Source organism: Poecilia reticulata, chromosome 5, assembly GCF_904066995.2.
Source record: "Poecilia reticulata chromosome 5, P_reticulata-male-v2, whole genome shotgun sequence".
NCBI lineage: Eukaryota > Metazoa > Chordata > Actinopteri > Cyprinodontiformes > Poeciliidae > Poecilia > Poecilia reticulata.
In genome coordinates, this window is record NC_088834.1 from 924,468 (window position 1) to 936,857 (window position 12,390).

At 45.1% G+C, this 12,390-nt stretch overlaps 1 long non-coding RNA gene across 4 annotated transcripts; it reads left to right on the top strand.

Annotated features, from left to right (window-relative positions):
- The first annotated feature begins 720 nt into the window (after positions 1 to 720).
- Positions 721 to 6,670, top strand: LOC145551600 (uncharacterized). Of its 4 annotated transcripts, none has more exons than XR_014087467.1 (4): positions 721 to 5,010; positions 6,052 to 6,094; positions 6,175 to 6,283; positions 6,349 to 6,670. It is a non-coding gene; the product is annotated as an uncharacterized LOC145551600 (long non-coding RNA). The 4 variants fall into 4 exon arrangements; XR_014087465.1 differs by having other exon boundaries at positions 727 to 5,010; positions 6,031 to 6,094; XR_014087464.1 differs by lacking the exon at positions 721 to 5,010 and adding an exon at positions 5,047 to 5,434 and having other exon boundaries at positions 6,175 to 6,257.
- Positions 6,671 to 12,390: the final 5,720 nt, after the last annotated feature.

The window sequence follows — 12,390 nt, forward strand, 5'->3', positions numbered from 1 at the left end:
TGACTTCCTGTTGGCGAGCGAAGCCTGAGCTGCCGAGGTGTGAATGAGGGAGAGGAGGATGAGGAGGAGGACGAAGAGGAGGAGAGTGACGCATGTGAGAATCCACGGAGCCTCCAGGTGGTTCCTCCGCCCTGCAGCCCGGCGCCATGGCAACAGGATGCAGAGCCAGCATGTTGAGGCACGGCGTGAGAAAACCGCTCACCATGGAGACCAGGAGCCAATCAGAAACCTCCAGCTGGAAGACAACTGCAAACAGCAACATGTTTCACTGCAGCAGAAGCAGAACCAGAACCAGAACCGACTCTTCATCATCAACTCCAATCCGTCTGCCCAGAAACTCTGGTTTGGTTGGTGAGGTGTGAACGCTAATTGACCTCTGACCTCTGGTCCTCCAAACCTCGGTCTGGGTTCGGTTTGAATGTGTGGACCAGAGACCGCTCCAACAGCAGGAAGTGGACTACAACGCAGGGCATTCTGGGTAAATCCAACCAAAGCTAACATGCTAGCCTAGCGCTAGCAGCAGAAATGGCTCCTGGTCTTTAGCCTAAAGAGAAATCCTCCAACCACTAAAATCCTCCATCTTGTTTCCATCTGGTGAAGAAGGAAGTTGCTCTCAGTGTCTTCAGAGGTTTGTGTGTCGTTTCCTTCAGTGGTTCTTGGTGCAGCGCCCCCACAGGCCAGGAGGGGAACAGGTTGGTTGGACTCGGAGCAGCTGGAGGTGGAGCAGATGTTCTGGTTCCAGTAGAACCGGGTCATTTGGACCATCAGGAGGGGAACAGGTTGGTTTGACTCAGAGCAGCTGGAGGTGGAGCAGATGTTCTGGGTCCAGCAGAACCGGGTCGACCGGACCGAAGGAGGTGAAGAACAAACCGGACCTTCTAGCCAAACGGACTGGAGTTGGATCAAAGTGATGGGAGTTCATCCTCCTGCATCCAGGCAGAGTTTCTCTTCTCTTCTTAAACCCATTTATTGGTTGAATCCTTCAGCTCATCCTGACAGGCTTTGCTTTAATGATCTCATCTATTTTAACTCCTCTGTGTTTGTTATTGTGCGTCACTTTGTGGGCCTTTATTCTAAAGCTCTTCATAAATAAAAGCGGTATGGTTTTCCGTCCTGCAGTCCAGGTTTGACTCTAGATGTAAAATCTAGAGCAGGAGTTTCTACTGAAATTCTTCCTGATTATTTCTGCGTCGTTCAGGATTCATGCTGCTCTGTTTTCTCTCAGCTCCAGTCTGGCCCACTGGCAGCCACTTGTAGTGAACTGTGTGTGTGTGTGTGTGTTTAAGGTGCGGGCAGCGGGGTCGCGACCTGCTGTCAGGCAGCATCTGCTGTGATGAAAGGCCCTGGCTGTGACGCGGCTCTGCCAGCTGCTGAAGCCGCCGGCGCTCCGATCTGCTCAGAGTTTCTCCCGCGGATCAATAAAGCTTCACCTTCATGCTTTCTGCTGGCTGGACGTCCGCACACACTTTCTGGATGGATTAGCATCAGCAGCAGGTGAAGGAGAGGAGCAGCAGGGTCAAGTCTGCTCTGAGACTCCACAGCGCCCCCCAGTGGAGTGGATTATAATCAGGTTAAGGCTGTTTGTCTTCAGACAGGTTTCAAACCTGAATGTGTTCATAACCTGTCAGTTTTATAACTGATCTCCTGGATCCTCCGACACTCAGAGCAGCTCAGCAGGAAAACAAAGTTTTTACCTTGAAGAACCAAAACGCTGAGAGTCGAAGGCGAGTCGAAGGCGAGTCGCAGGCGGCGGGAACGCAGGAAACATCAACACATGGTTCAAACACGGCCGTCAGATTTCATATAAACATTACGACTCTGGCCAGACGTCTCCCAGCGGATCCTGGACCTTAAAGGGACTTAAAGTGTTTTACCCCTTACAGTCCAGTCGACCCGGTTCTACTGGAACCAGAACATCTGCTCCACCTCCAGCTGCTCTGAGTCAGACCAACCTGTTCCCCTCCTGGCCTGTGGGGGCGCTGCACCAAGAACCACTGAAGGAAACGACACAAAAACCTCTGAAGACACTGAGAGCAACTTCCTTCTTCACCAGATGGAAACAAGATGGAGGATTTTAGCGGTTGGAGGATTTCTCTTTAGGCTAAAGACCAGGAGCCATTTCTGCTGCTAGCGCTAGGCTAGCATGTTAGCTTTGGTTGGATTTACCCACAATGCCCTGCGCTGTAGTCCAATTCCTGCTATTGGAGCGGTCTCTGGTCCGCTTGGTGTTCACATTCAGACTGAACCAGTATGGGGGAATTTTGCTGCCATAATCCAAGAGAACATTTTCAGTCTGAAAGCAGGACTTCATGTCTTTCTTCTCAAAACTTGTAACGCTTAGACATAGTTTCTGCTTGGACTCTCTGCTTGCTTCTGGAAAAAAAATGCACCGTTGCCTGGCAATTTCTCAGCCAATAGAATGAAAGCGTTGTCCTGCGTGTGTTTGTTTCCTTCTAGCGGGTCTGCCCATGGCTGCTATCGATTGTAGCAACCTGAGCCACCCACTGGAAGTAGGGAGTTGGTTGAGTGAGCAAAATCCTGCCTAAGAACAGTAGCTGTTAGCGATCAGTAGCTATTAGCGATCAGTATCTGTTAACCACCATTAGCTATTAGCGATCAGTAGCTGTTAGCGATCAGATGCTGTTAGCGATCAGTATCTGTTAACCACCATTAGCTGTTAGCGATCAGTAGCTGTTAGCGATCAGATGCTGTTAGCGATCAATATCTGTTAACCACCATTAGCTGTTAGCGATCAGTAGCTATTAGCAATCAGTATCTGTTAGCGATCAGTAGCTATTAGCAATCAGTATCTGTTAGCGACCAGTAGCTATTAGCGATCAGTATCTGTTAGCGATCAGTAGCTGTTAGCGATCAGTATCTGTTAACCACCATTAGCTGTTAGCGATCAGTAGCTGTTAGCGATCAGATGCTGTTAGCGATCAATATCTGTTAACCACCATTAGCTGTTAGCGATCAGTAGCTATTAGCAATCAGTATCTGTTAGCGATCAGTAGCTATTAGCAATCAGTATCTGTTAGCGACCAGTAGCTATTAGCGATCAGTATCTGTTAGCGATCAGTAGCTGTTAGCGATCAGTAGCTGTTAACCATCATTAGCTATTAGCAATCAGTAGCTGTTAGCGATCAGTAGCTGTTAGCGATCAGTATCTGTTAACCATCATTAGCTGTTAGCGATCAGTAGCTGTTAACCATCAATAGCTGTTAGCGATCAGTAGCTATTAGCAATCAGTATCTGTTAGCGACCAGTAGCTATTAGCGATCAGTATCTGTTAGCGATCAGTAGCTGTTAGCGATCAGTAGCTGTTAACCATCATTAGCTATTAGCAATCAGTAGCTGTTAGCGATCAGTAGCTGTTAGCGATCAGTATCTGTTAACCATCATTAGCTGTTAGCGATCAGTAGCTGTTAACCATCAATAGCTGTTAGCGATCAGTAGCTGTTAGCGATCAGTAGCTGTTAGCGATCAGTAGCTGTTAGCGATCAGTAGCTGTTAGCGATCAGTAGCTGTTAGCGATCAGTAGCTGCTAGCGATCAGTAGCTGTTAGCGATCAGTAGCTGTTAGCGATCAGTAGTTCTCCTGGCGGATGTTCTACGGAGCAGAATGTTGGCATGGTTGTTTCTCCCTACGTCCAGTGGGCGACTGAGGAGTTTTGAGAACAAAAGACATGAAATCCGGCTGTCAGACTGAAAATGTCCTCTTGGATTGTGGCAGGAAAATCCTCCCATAAACCAGAGTTCACTTCAAATGAACCCAGACCGAGGTCAGAGGTCAATTCGCATTCACACCTCACCAACTGGACCGGACTTTGACTAGGCCAACGTGGTGTAGTTGGATTAAAGCAGCCTGAACTGGTTGGTGTGGATGGAGCCTTAAAGGTGCAATAAAAACTAACAAACACACCAATAAAAAACGTATTAAACCTGAATCAGACAAAAAGCCACTGCAAGATACTATAATGAAAAGCCCAGTTCTGGTTCCGACCCGCAGGCGGATTGAGTTCTGACTCCAGCAGCTGAACTTGTTCCTCCTGTTTCTGTATTGATTTGGCTCAAAGCCTCTTTTCTCTGATTAATAAGCGGCTGTTTGTTAACGAGCTCGGCTTCTCCCCGCGATGACAGAGGTAAACAATTCTTTCAGGATTATGGATCCGGCGACACGTCACGTCTCAGCGGTTCGGTTCTAAAAGCTCATTTCAATGACAAAACAAAAAGTTCGGCGCCGACACAGTTTGCTGACACGCTGGGCTAATTAGACGTCGCTAAGCAGCCGAGTGAGGAAGCTGACGGAGTGGAGGCTGAAGGGAAACGCGTTTCTGCTCCAGACTACATGCTAATTACACGCCGGCTGAGGCACCGGGCTGAGCCCAGACCCGACCCGGAACCGGCCCGGTTCTGACCCACCAACATCTGAGCAGAATTTCTGAGACAAACAGGAAAATTTACCAGAGAGAAACAGAGAAAAAACATGACCACCATACATCTTAGGGATTTAGCAGTTTTTGCTAAATGTCCTAGTTAAAGTCATGAGGAAACCACTACAGCTTCAGAGGTTGTAATCCCACTCCAGTCCGACTGCCTAGTCAAAGTCCGGTTCGGTTGTGAGGTGTGAATGCTAATTGACCTCTGACCTCTGGTCCTCCAAACCTCGGTCTGGTTTGAATGTGAACGCCAAGCGAACCAGAGACCGCCCCAAAAGCAGGAAGTGGACTACAGCGCAGGGCATTCTGGATAAACGCAAGAGTTGGGTCAGAAATATACCTGAGGTTTACAGCTTGAACACTTCTGTTGGGTCAGGGGTTCGGTAGATTTACCCAATCGGTTGGGTTAAAGACGAAACTTGGAAGAAGCCACGCCCCTCTTCACAAGCCACGCCCCTCTTCACAAGCCACGCCCCTCTTCACAAGCCACGCCCCTCTTCACAAGCCTCCATTTTCAACAAGACTGTGAACGTTGCATGTCGGGCTTCTCCTCTACTTTGAAATAAGACATGGTAAGTAAAAAGAAGATAACGTTTCAACGTGAATAGGGTTTTATAAGTAAATTGAATTTTTTTCAAGCATGTTTGATATTTATTTTTATGGTTATTTAAATGTTTATTACGGTAGCAGCTTGCTCTGACAAAGAGCTTCGGTGTTGCTACCACACGGCTGTTGGAAAAAAAGATGAAGGGGAATGGCACAATTTGTCAAGCAAATTAAATTCAGTTGTTTAATATAACCTCAATCATATTTGTTTGTAACTGAACATGCTCAAATGTTTAAAAATCTATTTAGTTTTAAAAGGAATGATATTGTGACGGTTTGTCCCCGGATGTTCGCTGGGTGCGATATGCGCGCGCATCCTCAGCGGGCTGAGGCTACGTGTTTCCATCACCAGCAGTAATGGCGGAGGAGAGCGAGCAGAGCTTTAATAAAGTGGGTATATTATGCTTTTTGAAAATAAAATAACTTTTGCTAAGTTACTATAAATTAGTTGTGTCATTTATGATAACTATGTGCTCGGCTTATTAACATATAGCTGAATTACAAACATGCTCGGACGGTTTCGGACTTATCCGCGCCCTGCAGCCGCTGGCTCGTCTCGCCCGCTCCGTCAGAGGACCGGGTCACCGGGTCATCGGGTCACCGGGTCATCGGGTTCGGCTCGTTAAGCCGAGAGAGAACGACCGTCTCCCGGCACATTGCTTTCAAACTCCCGCTGGTTTTCGGCAACGAGTTAAAAGCAAAAATAAGACGATATCTAATGTTAATGTTTGCTAATTTTATTATTATTAATTACAAATACATTTATTTAAAGTTGGTAGTGAAAGTTATTCAGCACTAAGTTAGTGTTTAAGTTTTACTTCTAAACTAAATTATATGTGTTATTTTATTAAGTGCTATATTTATTTTTAGGAACATAAAAATCACTCTGAACATTTGAAATTGCTGGTTATTTGCAGTGGAAACAGCTATAAGATTGAATTCAGTCATTCTTGAAGTTTGATTTGTGATTTTGTCTTTTCTGATAGATTTTATAATTTTACATCCAGGAGGAGAATAAAGTGAAACCCAACATGAGTCGACTCCCTCAAGGTGTTGAAGCTCAGCAGAAATGTTCTCTAAATGTTTTCATGTTACTGAAACATTTTAACTCTAGTTTATGTTTGATGCAGAAGAAGATGTCGTCCTGCAGCTGCTGCCAGTTCTCTGCTCTACTTTATGCACCTGGGAGAAGATTCAGAGCATCAACCTGGAGGTTCAGGTTTCATCCACATCCAGCCTGTAAGTCAACATTCATCTCTGAATCAGATTAAATACGTGCATTTAATCCGTCTTCTCTCCATCAGGTTGGGTCAAACCTGCTGGTGCATCTACAAAATGTGACAACATGGAACCGAAATGTCTTCATGCAGGGAGACTGAAAAAATGCTAAAGTGTCGTTAAAAATGCTCCTAATGGCTGAAAGTTTTACTTGTTTGCTTTAAAACAGACTTTTTACATGAAATGTTGTCTAATGTGTAGAAACAGATACTAATGGAGATGTAGCCAAATGAGTTGAAGTGATTTAACTTTATATATACTTTTAAAACAACTTATGTTTTGTAACTTTTGTAAGTGAAATCTGCTGCCTCTATACATCACGTGGAAATAAAAGAAGCTTTAAATTCAGATTGTTTTTATATAGTGAAATTTAAAATCTTTTTTTAATTTTAACCCAACTATAGTGATATAATGACCCTTCATGTTGGGTTATGAGTTTCAACCCAACCTTTGGTCAGCCGCCATGACCCGATGAACTGGGTCAAACCCTCAGCCCAGTTGGGTTAAAACCACCCAGCGCTGGGTTACGAATGGGGTTATTTTTAACCCAGCAGTTTTTACTGTGCATATTTATCTTCCTAATAATTCAGATTAAAAACATCGACTTCGTTCCACCAACAGGTCAGAGACTTTAACCTGAAGGTGAAAATAAATCTGCACTTTATGCAAAATGCACTGAAATGTTATTTATTCTGAGTTGCAGTGAAATGAGATGAAATCAAAGTGATTTATAAGAAAAGAAAAATTATGAAAATATAAACTACTGGAGGCTTCAGAACCGAACTGAACTAAACTGAAGTGATTCGATCCAAACGGAACATCCAAATGTTCCAGCTTTATTTCTGCTGTTACTCCTGATTGGTCAGCTCTCTGACTGGTCGGCTGATCTGATTGGTCAGCTCTCTGACTGGTCGGCTGATCTGATTGGTCAGCTCTCTGACTGGTCAGCTCTCTGGTTGGTCAGTTCTCTGATTGGTTAGCTCTCTGATTGGTCAGCTCTCTGACTGGTCGGCTGCTCTGATTGGTCAGTTCTCTGATTGGTTAGCTCTCTGATTGGTCAGCTCTCTGACTGGTCGGCTGCTCTGATTGGTCAGTTCTCTGATTGGTTAGCTCTCTGATTGGTCAGCTCTCTGACTGGTCGGCTGATCTGATTGGTCAGCTCTCTGACTGGTCAGCTCTCTGGTTGGTCAGTTCTCTGATTGGTTAGCTCTCTGATTGGTCAGCTCTCTGACTGGTCGGCTGATCTGATTGGTCAGCTCTCTGACTGGTCGGCTGATCTGATTGGTCAGCTCTCTGACTGGTCAGCTCTCTGGTTGGTCAGTTCTCTGGTTGGTCAGCTCTCTGACTGGTCGGCTGATCTGATTGGTCAGCTCTCTGACTGGTCAGCTCTCTGACTGGTCAGCTCTCTGGTTGGTCAGTTCTCTGGTTGGTCAGCTCTCTGGTTGGTCGGCTGCTCTGACGTCCTGCATGTCTGTCTGTCTTCCTTTCTGCTCCTGGTCAGTCCCTGCCCTCCAGCCTGAGTTGGACGTGAAGCCGACGATCCGCCCTCAGGTCCCTACAGGCGGCCAGCCTGAAGCGATGATGTCACATGATCTGCTGTCCAAACCTTCATCACCGCTAACAGGCTGCGGACAGAAAAAGATTCTGTCCTGATTTAGTCTTTCCTGCTGCATGTTGGACACATTCATATTTGTGTGTTTGGATTTCTTCCTTCATTTTGGACGTTTCTGTTTCTGTGGCTAATTTTATTCACGTCTCCTGGATCCTCATTTCTTCCCCCTGGTCAGTTTGACGGCCAGCCCAGTTTTCTGTGGCTCAGCTTTCCTCCCAGCAGTCAAACCAAGACTTCCTGTTTCCTGTCTGATAAAATATGAAACCAAACGAAAGAGAGGGATAAACATCTCGGAGCACTGGAGGAGAATCACCCAGAAACCTAAATGTTTAGGAGTTAAACAGTAAAAACAGAAAATAAAGGAGGAAACCAGGAGAGACTGAGTGGATAAAGGAGGATTGAGGGCAGACATGCTGGTTGGACTTTCAGGCCTCAACATGAAGAGCTCAGCGCTGCGCTGATCCAGTAAATCCGTCCTCTGCTGCAGGAGGATCGTTTCCGCAGGGAGCCGGGCTCTGAGTCGGCTAACAGCCTCACAACGAGCCTGGAGCCGTCCGAGTCCAGGCCGCTGCAGAACCCAGAGGAAACGGGTCCAGTGCTGACAGCCTGGTTACCGTCTGTTTCCACGCCTCAAACAAAAACCTGGACAATCTGCGCAGCTTGAGCCGCAGCAGAAACGACCACAGGAAGTCAAACTCAGCTTCACTCTGGGTCAAATCATGAACCTTCTTAAAGGGCCAGCATGCATAAAACCGTCCACAAAATAATAAGTATGTCTGAGTTCAGCAGCTGCATCTTTTTAATGAATTAAAAGTCACTGATTTTGTGAAGCTAAGTTAGAAATATCTGCAAGAAATGTTCCCATATTTACGTTTATGTCTGACAGTAAATGTGACTTTTTGTTTCTCGTCGTATCGATTAGACGGTCATTTCACCTCCAGTCCAGCTGAGGCAGCGCAGAAGGAAGAAATACTGCCACCTGCAGGTGGGAGTTAGCATCACATTAACACAGTTTTATCATTTTTACAGAAACTCACAATTATGCATTGCAGCAAAAAAAGTGCAGGATTTGTTGACTGATTTATCAGCCGAGGTGGAGAGAAACAGGAAGTTGAATCGTCTCACATGCTAACGTGCATGTGAGGATAATGATGAAACTATTACCTAGCAACAGTCTTCAGTCAGAGGCCTCTTCAGAAGCACTGTGTGACTGACTGCTGCTGGAGATCCTCAGCATCCACAGACTCTAAATGATCTGACATTTAGTTTCCTTTGTGATAAATAAACTCCCTTCAGGGCCTGAGCTTCAGATTTGATGTACTTTCTAGTTTTTATTCTTTCTGTATTTAATCCGTTTGGAACAAAAGTTTTAGCGTTTTGTTTGTTTATGAGTCAATAAAAACAGAAGAAATCATCTGAATCGGTTCCTCCTGCTGCTGATCCTGAAACGTTAAAGTTTGGTCTGCAGCAGCTTCAGGTTGGCAAAGAGCTGAAAATCTTTCTGGTTCCTGAAGCAGAACGGATTCCCTGCAGACGGAGCCGTTTTCTGAAGTCAGCGGTCTGTTGCTGCTCCTTCACAGAGAGTTCAGTAAAACGCTGCGGGGCGGCGAAGAGGAACGTCTCTGTCAGGGAAAACATAAATGTTTCAGTGTGTTTGTATCTGCAGGCTCCTGTGAGCGTTTAACCTGCCAGACGGATTTAAATGTTTCTGAGGGATCAGGACTTTTCCTGCTTCCCTCCTGCAGAAACATGCAGATCCAACTCGCTGCCATGATTATGATGTCATGAATCATTCATGTCAACAACACGACCTCAGCAGCTTTAAATCAATGAAACATTTAGTGTGGCAGCCGCTTCAGAAGTTCAGACATTTGAGTAAAATAATCAAATCTTGTTTTATTGATCTGAATCTGGAGCAGAAGGAAAATTCTCCAGGATTCTGATGTCAAACTGAACTTAGAGATTTTTTCCTGCGTTGTTGTGGCGACGCTCTGCAGCCATGCTGCATCCTGAATGATCAATTCTTGTACTACCGATAATACTGTTGTTTTAAAATCATTTATTGATAATGGCATAATGATTAGTTTTCTTACGTCTGGTTGTTCGTGTCCATAGATTTCAGGTCAAGCTCTGCAGATATTTTCTCTGTGCTGGTCTAGAAGCCATGATGGTTCAGCTGCGCTCTGCGCTGCACTTGCCTACCAAGATGGCGGATCAGTGGCGCGGCTCCCTTCTGGTTCACATTTGAGGGAACGACATATTGAACTGCCAGGCTCAGAAACGGCGTTCAGCAAAAATAATGCAAAGTTTGCAAATTTGCACAGAAACATAAAGAAATAACCTTAATCTGTTCAGACATCAGTTGGTTTGAGGCGAGTTACACTTTAAAGCAGTGGTGTCAAACTCATTTTTATTTTGGGCCGAATCAAAAATCTGAATGTTCTTAAAGGGCCGGTTGCACCAGAATCTATTGATAAAACCAATAAAACTGTTAAAATATCAATAAATAGCTGTTCCTCCAGGATTTGTGATTAATTTAGTGTTTATTTTTGCAATCAAAATGACAGATTTTGTGGTGAATATTAAGAAATATTTGTAATCGTTATTCTTTTACAATATTTACACTAACGTATGATGTCAAATGTGACTATCACTCGTCGTATCAGCTACGGATTCAACGTTTTTGATCAATTTTGAGGAAATTAGCAGTAAAATCAGGAAAAAATGTGGAAATTTGTTGATTTTGTGTGATTTTTGCAGATTTGTGAAAAACTGGAAGGACTTATTGATGTAATTTGGAGTCCAGAGGGCCACATAAAAAGCTGCGGCGGGCCAGATTTGGCCCCCGGGCCTTGAGTTTGACACCTGTGCTTTAAAGGAATCTGTTCCAGTCTTGCTGTCAGAACCAGCAGCAGCTAACTGAGTTAGCAGTAAGACGTCCAGCTGTGAGGACGCAGCGCTGACCAGCTGGAGAATCTCCAGCAGAACCGCGTGGAGCAGCATCTCTGGTCATCCATTACCGTGGATCTGGACCCAACGAACCGGGTCCAACCTGCAGACGCTACAGGAATAAAAGTGGTTCAGATCTTCACTGACTGACTCAGCTGCAGATGTTATGATGGGATTCTGCAGATCCGCTCTGGCTGCTGGGAACAAGGAGCGTTAGAGAGGAAAACATGACAAAAAACCCATGTCTGAGACTAATCTCAGACATTTTCAAGAGAATAAATGTTTAAAAGAAAAACAATTTTGAACCTGTGAGGCTCAGAAAGTGGAAAATTTCTGAGATGAATCTGAAGTTTGTAGTGTTTTCTAGGAAATCTTTGACTTTTCAAACACAAATGACACTTTTTCTAAAATATTCCTGAGGTTTATTTTTATGTTCTTTTCTCCGTCTATGGCTGTAATAAATAAATCTCTGAGTTTCCCATCATGAAAAATTATATTTATGTTTCAGATCCAGTTTGACTAACTGGTAGAAATGAAGACCTGGACTGGAATCAGTCCTTTACTCACAGAATGTGCAAACAGACAGTTTCTGTAACTAGTCTAATGTTGTGTACAGTTGATTTAATTTATTTTCGTTATATTTTAATATTCTGACATTGCTGCAGTCCTTCCTATGTTGTTTGGCATTTTTTACAGTGTAATTCTGGAAACAGCAGCAGCCAATAAGTTGCAGCCAAATTGATTTTTACAGTAAATGTCATTTTATATCATACATTTCTGCCGTGTTTCCTCTGATACGACTGTTTTCCAGTTTTAACAGAGTCGTAGCATAAAGACAAGAATATAATCTCTGTTCCTCCAGATCCTGGTGAGTTTGAGCTCCGACCATCTGGGGAGAGATTTCTGTAGCCAGGACTTTATTCAGGATGTAATCTGGCTTGATGTGTTCACTCCGTTGGTTTGTTGAGATTTCAAACACTTCCTGTTTTTCTGTTGTTTTTGTGTTTTCATTAGTTTTTTCTGCTAAAAGGAACATTTCCATTAAGAGTCGATTATAAAGTTAAACTGGTACATCTACAGTTTCTATAGAAATTAACTGTAAACCGTTTAATGGACCGGAGTCGGGCCGAAGCGGACCGGAGTCTGGTCGAAGCGGACCGGAGTCTGGTCGAAGCGGACCGGAGTCTGGTCGAAGCGGACCGGAATCGGGTCGAAGCGGACCGGAATCGGGTCGAAGCGGACCGGAGTCCGGTGGAAGTGGACCGGAGTCTGGTCGAAGCGGACCGGAGTCCGGTTAAAGCGGACCGGAATCGGGTGGAAGCGGACCGGAGTCTGGTCGAAGCGGACCGGAGTCCGGTTAAAGCGGACCGGAATCGGGTGGAAGCGGACCGGAGTCTGGTCGAAGCGGACCGGAGTCCGGTTAAAGCGGACCGGAATCGGGTGGAAGCGGACTGGAGTCGGGTCGAAGCGGACCGGAGTCCGGTTAAAGCGGACCGGAATCGGGTTG